The sequence below is a fragment of the Dermacentor silvarum genome, chromosome 1 (assembly GCF_013339745.2).
Source record: "Dermacentor silvarum isolate Dsil-2018 chromosome 1, BIME_Dsil_1.4, whole genome shotgun sequence".
Classification (NCBI taxonomy): Eukaryota; Metazoa; Arthropoda; class Arachnida; order Ixodida; family Ixodidae; genus Dermacentor; species Dermacentor silvarum.
The window spans coordinates 381,683,968-381,693,832 of record NC_051154.1 but is presented as its reverse complement, the minus strand read 5'-3'; the positions used below and the strand labels follow the sequence as shown (position 1 = coordinate 381,693,832).

Below are 9,865 nucleotides of genomic sequence, written 5' to 3'. Positions count from 1 at the left end.
TCCAAGCGCAGTTGCTACAATCCGCAGTGGGGCAGTGCGGCGCAAAACTCTCGATAACCAAACAGAGGTTATCTGATTGGTGGATAAAATCAAGGCAGGGGTGAAATTTCACCCACCACAAAGTACAAAATATGGTAATAGTCATGGCTAGGTGGCGTATGCCACCGCCCGGTTTAAATCATCCATCCATCCATCCATCCTCGAGCTCTCTGTATTTGTTCGGTCGCTCGAAGTAGCGATAAGGTTCTTTATTCTATGGCGATAGCGTGCTGAGCTAGCGGCTGGAACGATGCTTGTGTCGCGGCGTGTTGACGAAGCCCTGACGAGAAAGCGACGGCATCGTAAAAGGTGAGAGAACGTGTTTTGACTCTTTTGACCCTGCTTTGTTAAGTGTGTTAGGTTGACGCCGTAGCGTTAGCCGCTTTATCAAACTTCAGAAGATCGAAAAGAAGTAACATACAAGCACAGTACTCGCGGGATCGAATCCCGGCCACGGCGGCCGCACTTCGATGGGGGCGAAATGCGAAAACACCCGTGTACTCAGATTGAGGTGCTCGTTAAAGAACCCCAGATGGTCCAAATTTCCGGAGTTCCCCACTACGGCGTGCCGCATAATCATGTCGTGGTTTTGGCACGTAAAACCCCATAATTCTTTTTAAAGCACAGTACTACGCACATCTTCTCTGCTTAAAACCTTTAAAGCACGTAGAAAACGAGGCATATCTCCACAAATAAGTTTCAGTGGCGGATTTCATTAAAATTCCTGGGATGACTGATCGGGCCGGCGTATGCGATCATTGTAACGCGTCGCGATACTGCATCTAGTGATGGCTTTTGTGTGGGATGTCTGATCGGTTGTGGTTCCGTTGTAGTGTGTCAAGTACGCTCGCTTTTACACGAGCCCATCGAAATCCGTACCAGCTACGTTCGTTAGATTATGGGGTATGCAGCATACGTTTCCGGCGCACAACATTCATAATTATATGAAAGCTTGCAGCTTTCATTTATATTTCAGCTTGCGATTGCTCTTACTTTCCTGTCTAGTTTACTAACGCAGTGCCACTTGACTGACGGAAGAATGTTGCATGTGATAACTGAAAAAGAAAATGGTGCGTTTCAAATACTGTAGCTCAGATGAAGAAAGAAAAACACTATAGTAATGAGGTTGACCTTCCTTGCTCATAAAATTGGTGCATTGCAAAACCTGGAAGTGTGTGGTGGTGTCGTGCTGTCATTGCTCCTTGCAATTTAACTTGGTTAATGTCCGCATGAAATTGACTCCTTATACTTTTTAGTTTAGAGATTAGTATTAACATAAATGCAGTGTGTATATGTGTCGCTGTAGTCATTCATTTTTGTAATGTTGCCAGGGTTTGCATAAGATTGACAGTTGAAGGAATTGTAGCAAAAGGAAAATAGGACAATCAAGCACAGTTTTTTGGTTTGCTTGCAAAACACAGTAAGACAGAATTAGGAAGGGTACACTGAATAATCTAGTGACGAATGCACTGTAACCGCAGAATGTTATTGTGCAAAACTCATTTATACGCTTAATGCAGGTGGGGCTTCTCACTACTGCATTGGTTTAAATAAAAGTACAGAAAACACAAGGACATGCGATATAAGAACAATCTTGAAATGCGGCACAACAGAGAGGAAGACGAACACAGGCGCTGCAAATGCAGCACTGCGTTGCGCTGCATTTCAAGATGGTTCTTATGTCAAAATACCAACTAGCCCAACAGTCAACTCTTTTAAAACATGTGGTATAGTAGCACCACAAGAGCATAATATCTGATAGCACTACTGCCAACATTCGCCAGTGCAACTATTAAAGCATTCCTCTTTGATGACGTACAAAACAGGCAGTTATTACAATTCTTATTGGCATACAAGTAGCTGTATATACCTCTCTGTTATTTAAGAAACCTAATGTGATGATCAGTTGTGGTTCCCTTTTCTCCTTCTTGCGTTTCATTAAGTACATTTGGCATGACCACATTTTTTGTTCTACGGCCTTGTACAAGTACATTCCTATGTATGGCACACCTAATTTGCAGCATTGTTTTCTGCATTTTAGGAAAAGCCTGTCTAATGGGGACGAAGTAGTTCAGATGTTTGCATTTGGCACATCAACGTGGCACACAAGTGAGGGTTGTTTTGCCAAGGTATGTGGATACTAGCTGAATGTGACACATTACTAGGCTATCTCTGTAGACAACTGTACACTGGCACCTGTAATAATACTGGTGTCGTCTTCATTTTGATTTGGTTAGTGCTTGCCTTGTAATTTTATTATATTCTGAGGAAAGGGCACTTGCACAAAGCATGCATGCTAGCGACTTTAGCAGCCCATAGAAGAAGTTCCATTGCAAGATAGATGCTGACAATGCTAAAGTAAGAAGATAATAGCAGCTGACTTTAATAAAAAAAATCTGGACAGCAGTAACCTGATTCTTATACAACTTGCCTGCATTTACAGCAAAAAAGGTGAAAGTTTTATGTGTGCATGCTGCCTAGGTATTGTTTGGCTAGATGCCTGTAAGTGCTTGGCATGAAATTTGGCTTAGCCTGCTGAAATGTATATGCTGGCTCTAGTGCAGTATGCGCTTAGTGACATGAGAAAGTGCCTGCTGGGATTACCATACTGAAGGCTACATCACGTAAAGTAAATACAAGGCATGCTGTACCCATAGTTATGGGCAGTAATTGAACAAGGAATGTCCCTGAGCCAACATTTTGACAAGGGGACTTCGTTATCGTCCGGGCAACCACTGCTTTCCTTAGCAACATTTTCTTGTATGTGTTGGTGACTCTCTTCCACCCTTACTGGGGGAGGAGAATAAGACAGTGTGGGGGTAGGTAATTAAAAAAAAAGTGGACTGGAAATTAAAGGGGAGGGTTAAAGGGAGGCTTGCAGTTATGAAAAGGAGAACAGTAGGGATACTGTTAGGTTCTTTAAAGAGTGGAGATAAAAATTGGAAACTAAAAACAATTTACATGACAGATGTAACTTCAGATGCAGATGGCACCAATTAAGTCTGCGAAAAGGGAATTGGGAGGACATAATGTGGTCAAAGAAGCTGAGTTCTAGCCATTAATGTTCCGTTAAGAGTAGAAATGAAAACTGCAAGCAAAGAACATGTATAAATGTCCCGTTCAAAAATTTAAATAATAAGACACTGCATGCTATGGGAACGAAAAAAAAATATCAACGAAACAAAAAAAAAAGGTATTAAACTGTGTATCATAGGGAGTTAATATGGAATACCCCGTGAGAAAGTACAAAGAAGTGTATATATATATATATATATATATACATACAGCAAATCGATGAAATAAATCAGTGTCGGGGTTATGAACAGCCCTGGCATAACCAGGTGTAAGACCACAAAAATATAACAGTAATGATAATAGTACTCAGTATAGACAAATAATTAATGCTACTGCTTATATGTACACTACTGGTTTACTGGCTACCATGCATTGGCTTATTCTCCTCCCCCATTGAGGGTAGGGGAGAGAGACACATGTACATAAAAACACTGCTTAGGAAAGCAGTTGCTACACTGATGAAGACGAGACCCCTTGTCGATATGTTCGTTTTAATGAGATTCCTTGTCCGACTACTGTTCATCACTTCAAGCCATTGTGCGAACTTCTGTGCGAACTTCTGCATTGTTTGGATGTCTACCCATAGTTGTATAAGATGCATGAAGTATGCATTAGACAGGTATCATTACACATTTGTTCACAAGGTTGAGTAATTAATGCTAAGAAATGTAATCTTTACATTTAAATTATGCACGTGTGAATGTGACATCTGAAAAGATAGAAATCAAGTAGCAGCAGCTATGTGAAATAAATCAGTGACCTAACTGCAATGTCTGCGACTACAGGGTTGCCTCTGCTTACGCAAAAAATGCACCTCTCCAGTGGCTTGAGAGGTTGAGTAAAAAAAGAAGCTTTGCACTGGTTTCAGGCAAGTTAATTTAATATACGGTAACATTCATGTGTCGGTGTTTGCTTCAAATGAAAGACTGTGGGTATGTAGGGTGCAGCCAGAGCTTTTATCATGATTGCTGGAATTGTTGTGTGCAGTTCATACGGGGGTTTATTCATTGAGACATACTTCAGCTTGCGCTGGTGCTAAAGCAGACATTGGAGAGTACATGCTGTGATAATTGAAAATTTACTAGAACAAAACATACGAATGTGGAGAAACACACTTATGAGCATTATAACTATACATACAAAGAAATGGCAAACAGAAAGTATTGGAAACAAGTGCACAAATAATGAAAACTAAAAAACAACAATAAAATCAAGAGTGAAAAGCCACAGAAACTACCAACAAGAATGATGACAGCGAGACATAGATAACATAGATACAAGTTAACTACAAAAATGTATACATGCTTGCACAAAAGGGTAATTTGTTGGATCGTGTACATATATACCAGCCGGTAATAAAAGGCTAGCACTGGGTAAGGCATTTTATGTTTTAATTGTTCAAGGAAAGAAACTGGGTCTAAATGTGTTGGTATGGGACAAGTAAGGACTTGAGGATGAGGTGATGGTGGTGGAAGATGAAGTGGCAAAATGTGGATAATCATTATTTAAGACTCGGCTAACAAACAGTGCTATATAATTGCTAAAGTATGCAAAGCAAGAATAAACCGTAAAAAAAATGTATTAATTGGAGAAATGTACAGCTCCAATACTTCATACTTTTCTCGCTCTGGTCTGCCTTAAGTCCTTTCAGCAGAGACGCCACTAATAGTCCTGTTGTTAATGTTATAAGTGGTCAAATCTGTAAGCTTTGTCACATTGATCACACTGGACAGCGAGTTTGCTAAGCATACTTACAGTGAGCAGAAAATGCAAGCCAGCGCATATTCATGGAGCAATTTCACGTGCTAAATACAGCAATATAAATGTGATTACGCTTATCAGAACTGTTTTCATAAATAGGTGTAACTCTAGTGTAATTTATCATAGAATCATGACAAGTGTTTCCTGTGTCGCACGTTGCACCGGCTCAGCGCAAGTAAAACATGTTGAGATGTTTATAACGCCGTGGTAAAATACCGATGTTACAAGTAACCAACAGGGGCCAAACACTGAAGGTACAACACAGATAGAACAGTCATTTAACAAATACTATGTAAGGCAGTAGCCTCCATACAGTGTACAGATGCTTATACTCATATGTAAATGGAGTAGGTTGTGTAAAAGTACTACAGACCCAAGAAAATTGCAAGGAAAGATCACCATCTGTAACTGTGTTCTCATCTGTGAAATATACCCACATTTCGAATTGTAGTACATATCACAGTGTTCTGCTAGTTTGTTCTGTATCACCAAAGTTTGAAAGAACACGAGAGCCTACAAGAAAACAGCAATGTAGAACTCGTAACACTTAATCAAACACTTCACACCTCATGCTCAGAAAACAAAAGAAAAAAACTGTGAACAATAGCACTTCCATATAGTCTGTGGACCTATTCCTAGGCCCACGGGAATAACCTAACAAGCTTTTGAACTTTGCGCACAAAATAAGTGTTACGCCCTATACAACATATATCACTTTGAAATGGCGACAGAAGTGCTATGAAGGGGCACTTAGGGGTAATATACATTGGTGATATGCAGTGAAGCTGCAACATTCATGCAGAATACACATGTCACATACATGTGACAGACATTGAAGGTGTACCTTTGGAGTATGCATCACGTATAACTGCATTACAGGTTGTGCTCAATTCTGTAATGATTTTTCTGCATCTGTACGAAGTAGCTTGTGCTGTAACCGGTTTCTGGTGGGTCACATAGGCGTAGTCCAACACTCCACAATAACACATGCACAGGTATGCAAATGAAATTGTCACAGTGACCTCAATTCACATTTTCTGTGATGTAGTGTAACTGTAATGAAGTGGCATAATTGTTTACGAAGTAATGTAAGGTACAGCCTGCAATAAGAAGTAGAGCGTAGTTGTGGCTGCATAAAAGTACAATCAATGAAGGAAATGGCTTTGCTTATGAAAAAACAAAGAAACACTAATCCTCAAGTACAACATCTCAACAAGGTGTGCAAAAACAAAAAAAAACAAGGTATTACAAGCAGAATTTTATACTTGTTAATAAACAGTTAAATTGTCATGCGTTGCAGATGAGTGTAGGTACGCATGAAATTATCGTTCCCAAAACCAAAAGCAAAGTAAAAAAAAATTCATTTTGTTCATTCCAGTGGTGCAGAATTCACGCTACCAGCTCCACTACAGTGTCAGCATTGAAATGTCGAGCACCAACCTAGTATGCCTTCAGTGACCACGGTTTCGCTCATGCCCTCCCCATTGAGACTACGGGGTGATAATTGGATGCGATCAAACGCCATCTTCATCAGAAAAGCCACACTCCTTGCACCATTGCCTTATGCTGTCCAACATGATGCAATGCTGTAACTGATGGGTAAGTTTTGCGCATTGTCTGCATGATTCTTGGCATTCCATTGTTACATGAACACACCAGCACTGGAATGTCAAACTAGCTAGTCGATGACCATTCATTTAGCAAGAAAGGAGGAGTCCTTGCATTGTCTATGCATTTATGTGCGAGGTGCATTTTTTAAGTGGTAGCTTATGTGAAACTTTCACACTGGTCAGATCTGTTTCGATGGGGTGAAATGCATAAAACACCCGTGTACCTAGATTTAGGTGTGCGTTAATGAACCCCAGGTGGTCCAAAATAATCCGGAGTCCCCCACTACGGCGTGCCTCGTAATCATACGGTGGTTATGGCACGTAAAACCCCATAATTTCTTTTTTTGGTCAGCTCTGCCTTGTCCTGCCAGTGTGAACGCGACTCTTACAATGTATTTCTTACAACCGACAGCAAGGCACTAGTGGTCTAACTTCTGTATGCGCTATGTGTACACCTTAAAGTTGGCACATTGTTGTTTGTAAACAGATCATGCTGAACACTACATTGCTCACACCGCCACTGACCTTGGCCTGTGTGAGAGTCTTGTTTAGTATCTTTGATTTTGTTAGTCCGATATTATTTCCTTACTTTTATCTGTGTCCTCTCAATAGCATTATTGAAACGGTTCACATGTGCAGCTTGCAGCCACTGATGCTTTGAGGATGCTTACACATGTTCCTACTGATGCAGGAACAGTATGCGTTTCGTCATTACATGCCTTATATATGCCCCTCTGCTTTGTTCAGTGATTCGTCGGCCAATAACTCGCAGTCGCAGTGCTGCATATTTGGCCTGCAGCACTTTTGCAAGGTTGATAATGTGTTGTGGTTCTTCATGATAGTGTTGTATTTGCTGAAGCATGTTGGTGTTCAGGTGAGCAAACTCTTGAAATGCTTTGAGTGTGAGTGTCTCAATGCTTTCCTTGTGCACATCAGTGTGCTGACGCATGACGCACTCAGAGGCATGTAATGCAGCGTGAACAAATTTTGAAGGTTCAATAAGGCCACCATTGTCTTTCAGAGTTGTCAACAAGCTGTGCACAGTGTCAGACACAAGCAGAGCAGCACACTCTGCACATGAGAGCTTCTTTGTAATGCTTCTGACAACAAACCCACCAATGTACTGTACTACTTCTCCCGAATATTCACTTAAAGCAAAGTAATCGTGGTCGATTACAGCTTCTGTGAGAGTCGCCGTTGGTTGCCCAGTGCTGCAGTGTGTGCTCATGCTTGCATTGCCTTCGTCATCGCTTTGTGTAGTGAAAAAGCCACTGGCGTGTGCCTGACTCCTGGGCAGGCAGATACCCTACAGCTGTGGTGTTGCATTGGCATTCATCGAACATGCGACTACTGCATGGACAAGAGTCTTGCGGTAAGCATGTCGGAACTGTGAAGCTGATGGGTTATTGTTCCATCCACCACGCTGTCTGATGCAGCTGAAGTACATTTCCAGAGGGTCTTGGTTTAGATGGCTGGTACAGAGGTACCTGGGAAGAAAAATTAGACAGACTTCTGTTAAGAGAGACTTGTAAGTTTAGAGCACTATATGCATTACTTCTGAACATGTTTTTGCTCAATGTATTGGGTGTCCATGCCCAGCCATGCACCAACTAGCCCAAAAGCATGCAAACACTTAAACACACATGTGTACAGACAGTGTGAACAAAGTGGTGTAGCAGTGCCAGCAAAAAAGGGCATTAGAATACAAGTTAGCTGGTTTCAGAAATGGTGAAAAGGAGCCTTTTTTTAGAGTGAGGAGCAGCTATACTTATGTTATGCTTGTTATCTCCACTCATTGCATTAGTGACGAGAAGTTGGATTGGCGCCCTCTCGTGAGTGACGTTATAGCCAGGACGCTGCTCACTTCGGCTCACTAAGCTGCCGTGCGCGCTCGTTTTCTACACGCGTGCTCGGGGTATCGGTGGCTCGAGCCAAATTTGTTGAAGGATGTTTCGGCTTCTTTCTGCTGTTGTGCCTGAACCGCAGTTTCTTCTTTGACACCATGTGAGTCGTGAAAGCTTGCGGCTTGGATATCGCAAGCTGAGTAGCGTTGAAAGGATATACTGGTTTTGGAATGTGTAAATCCGCTATGGCTGCCCATAAATTTTGTGTAAAAAGGATGTCTGCAAATTCAACACACGAAGTTATGTACGATGCTCCACTAAACACTTAACATTCCCTTAGTACTTATATATGAAAGAAATTGCATTTTACATGGAAGAAATGTCTTGTATTTGGTGTCACCATTACAAATCCATGTTACAAGGACACTGCCCAGTGAATTAGCTATCATCATGGTTCTTATTATTCTGTTAAATTGGTCTAGTCAAATGTGGCAACCTTATTACTGCTTAAAAGGAAGACTTAATGAGGTGCGCTTATTGTATGAAAAGGTTAGCAACTACTTAATTTCACTGTTCTCTGAAACAGGCATCTAGAAAACGCTGCTCATGGCTGTTAACACAACAACGCGTCATGTATAGTATCTATACATACTTCACGAATACCTTAACAGCAATCACCTGGAAGAAAATTTCATGGCTAAGGTAGAGGGCCAATAAATTGCAAGCGATGAAATGTTTCATAAAGGGCCTCACTAGCCTTTATCGACATATGACACAGCCTTCCCGCCTCCCGCAACAGAAGCAACTGACTGTTATGACGAGGCACGCATTGTTCGCGAAACTCGTTACTTTATTGCAACTTCGAATGGAAGCCATGAAGTAGTTCTTTACAGTGCCAGTTGCAATGCCTAAGGTATAGTACTCGAGGTACTACAGCGCAGGTTAGGCTCCCTTGAAAAGGAAAATTCTAACATCTTCTGCCTCACCATGTCTCGATCCTGCATTGTTTAATATATACAATAATAGATACAAATTGTGCACTATTCGCTTCGTCAGTACATAAAGAGAACCTCGCATACCCGCCTCATAAAGAAGACACCACAAACCTCAAATGATTTCACTTGATTTTTTACCTACGCCGGGGAATAATGATATCTTCAATATGTCCCATATACGGATACTACTAATAATGAATGAGGCTTCGGCTCCTTGCTCTACAGCCTTACAGTCTACAGCCTTACAGCCCTACAGCCTTACACTCAAAAATTTGGGTCGATCCAGCAGTCTGTGTCAGGTCACCAAACAGATTTGTCATGTCTGTTCCTCAAGCAACGAGCATCAGCAAATAGCTCAAGTGAGTTGAACGTGTAGAGCGGAATGGGCAATAAGTATTGGTGCATTCCTTCGCGTATGCTGCAAACAGCTGTGAGCCTCAACTAGCATTACTTCAAATTATCACCACTTAAAATTAACCGGTGAAGATGTGGCTAATTTAAATCAGTAGTTAAGAAAGCAAGTAGTGCAGGCATAACCTAA

At 41.3% G+C, this 9,865-nt stretch overlaps 1 long non-coding RNA gene across 2 annotated transcripts in view; it reads left to right on the top strand.

Moving 5' to 3' along the window:
- Nucleotides 1-207: 207 nt before the first annotated feature.
- Nucleotides 208-9,865, top strand: part of LOC119437496 (uncharacterized) — a 28,781-nt gene continuing 19,123 nt past the window's right edge. The window contains exons 1-4 of one of the 2 annotated variants that reach the window (XR_005189402.2): nt 208-348; nt 2,081-2,168; nt 6,254-6,474; nt 7,746-7,857. This is a non-coding gene — a long non-coding RNA (uncharacterized LOC119437496). The remainder of the gene's footprint in view (nt 349-2,080; nt 2,169-6,253; nt 6,475-7,745; nt 7,858-9,865) is intronic. The other variant, XR_007465114.1, reaches the window with a different exon arrangement.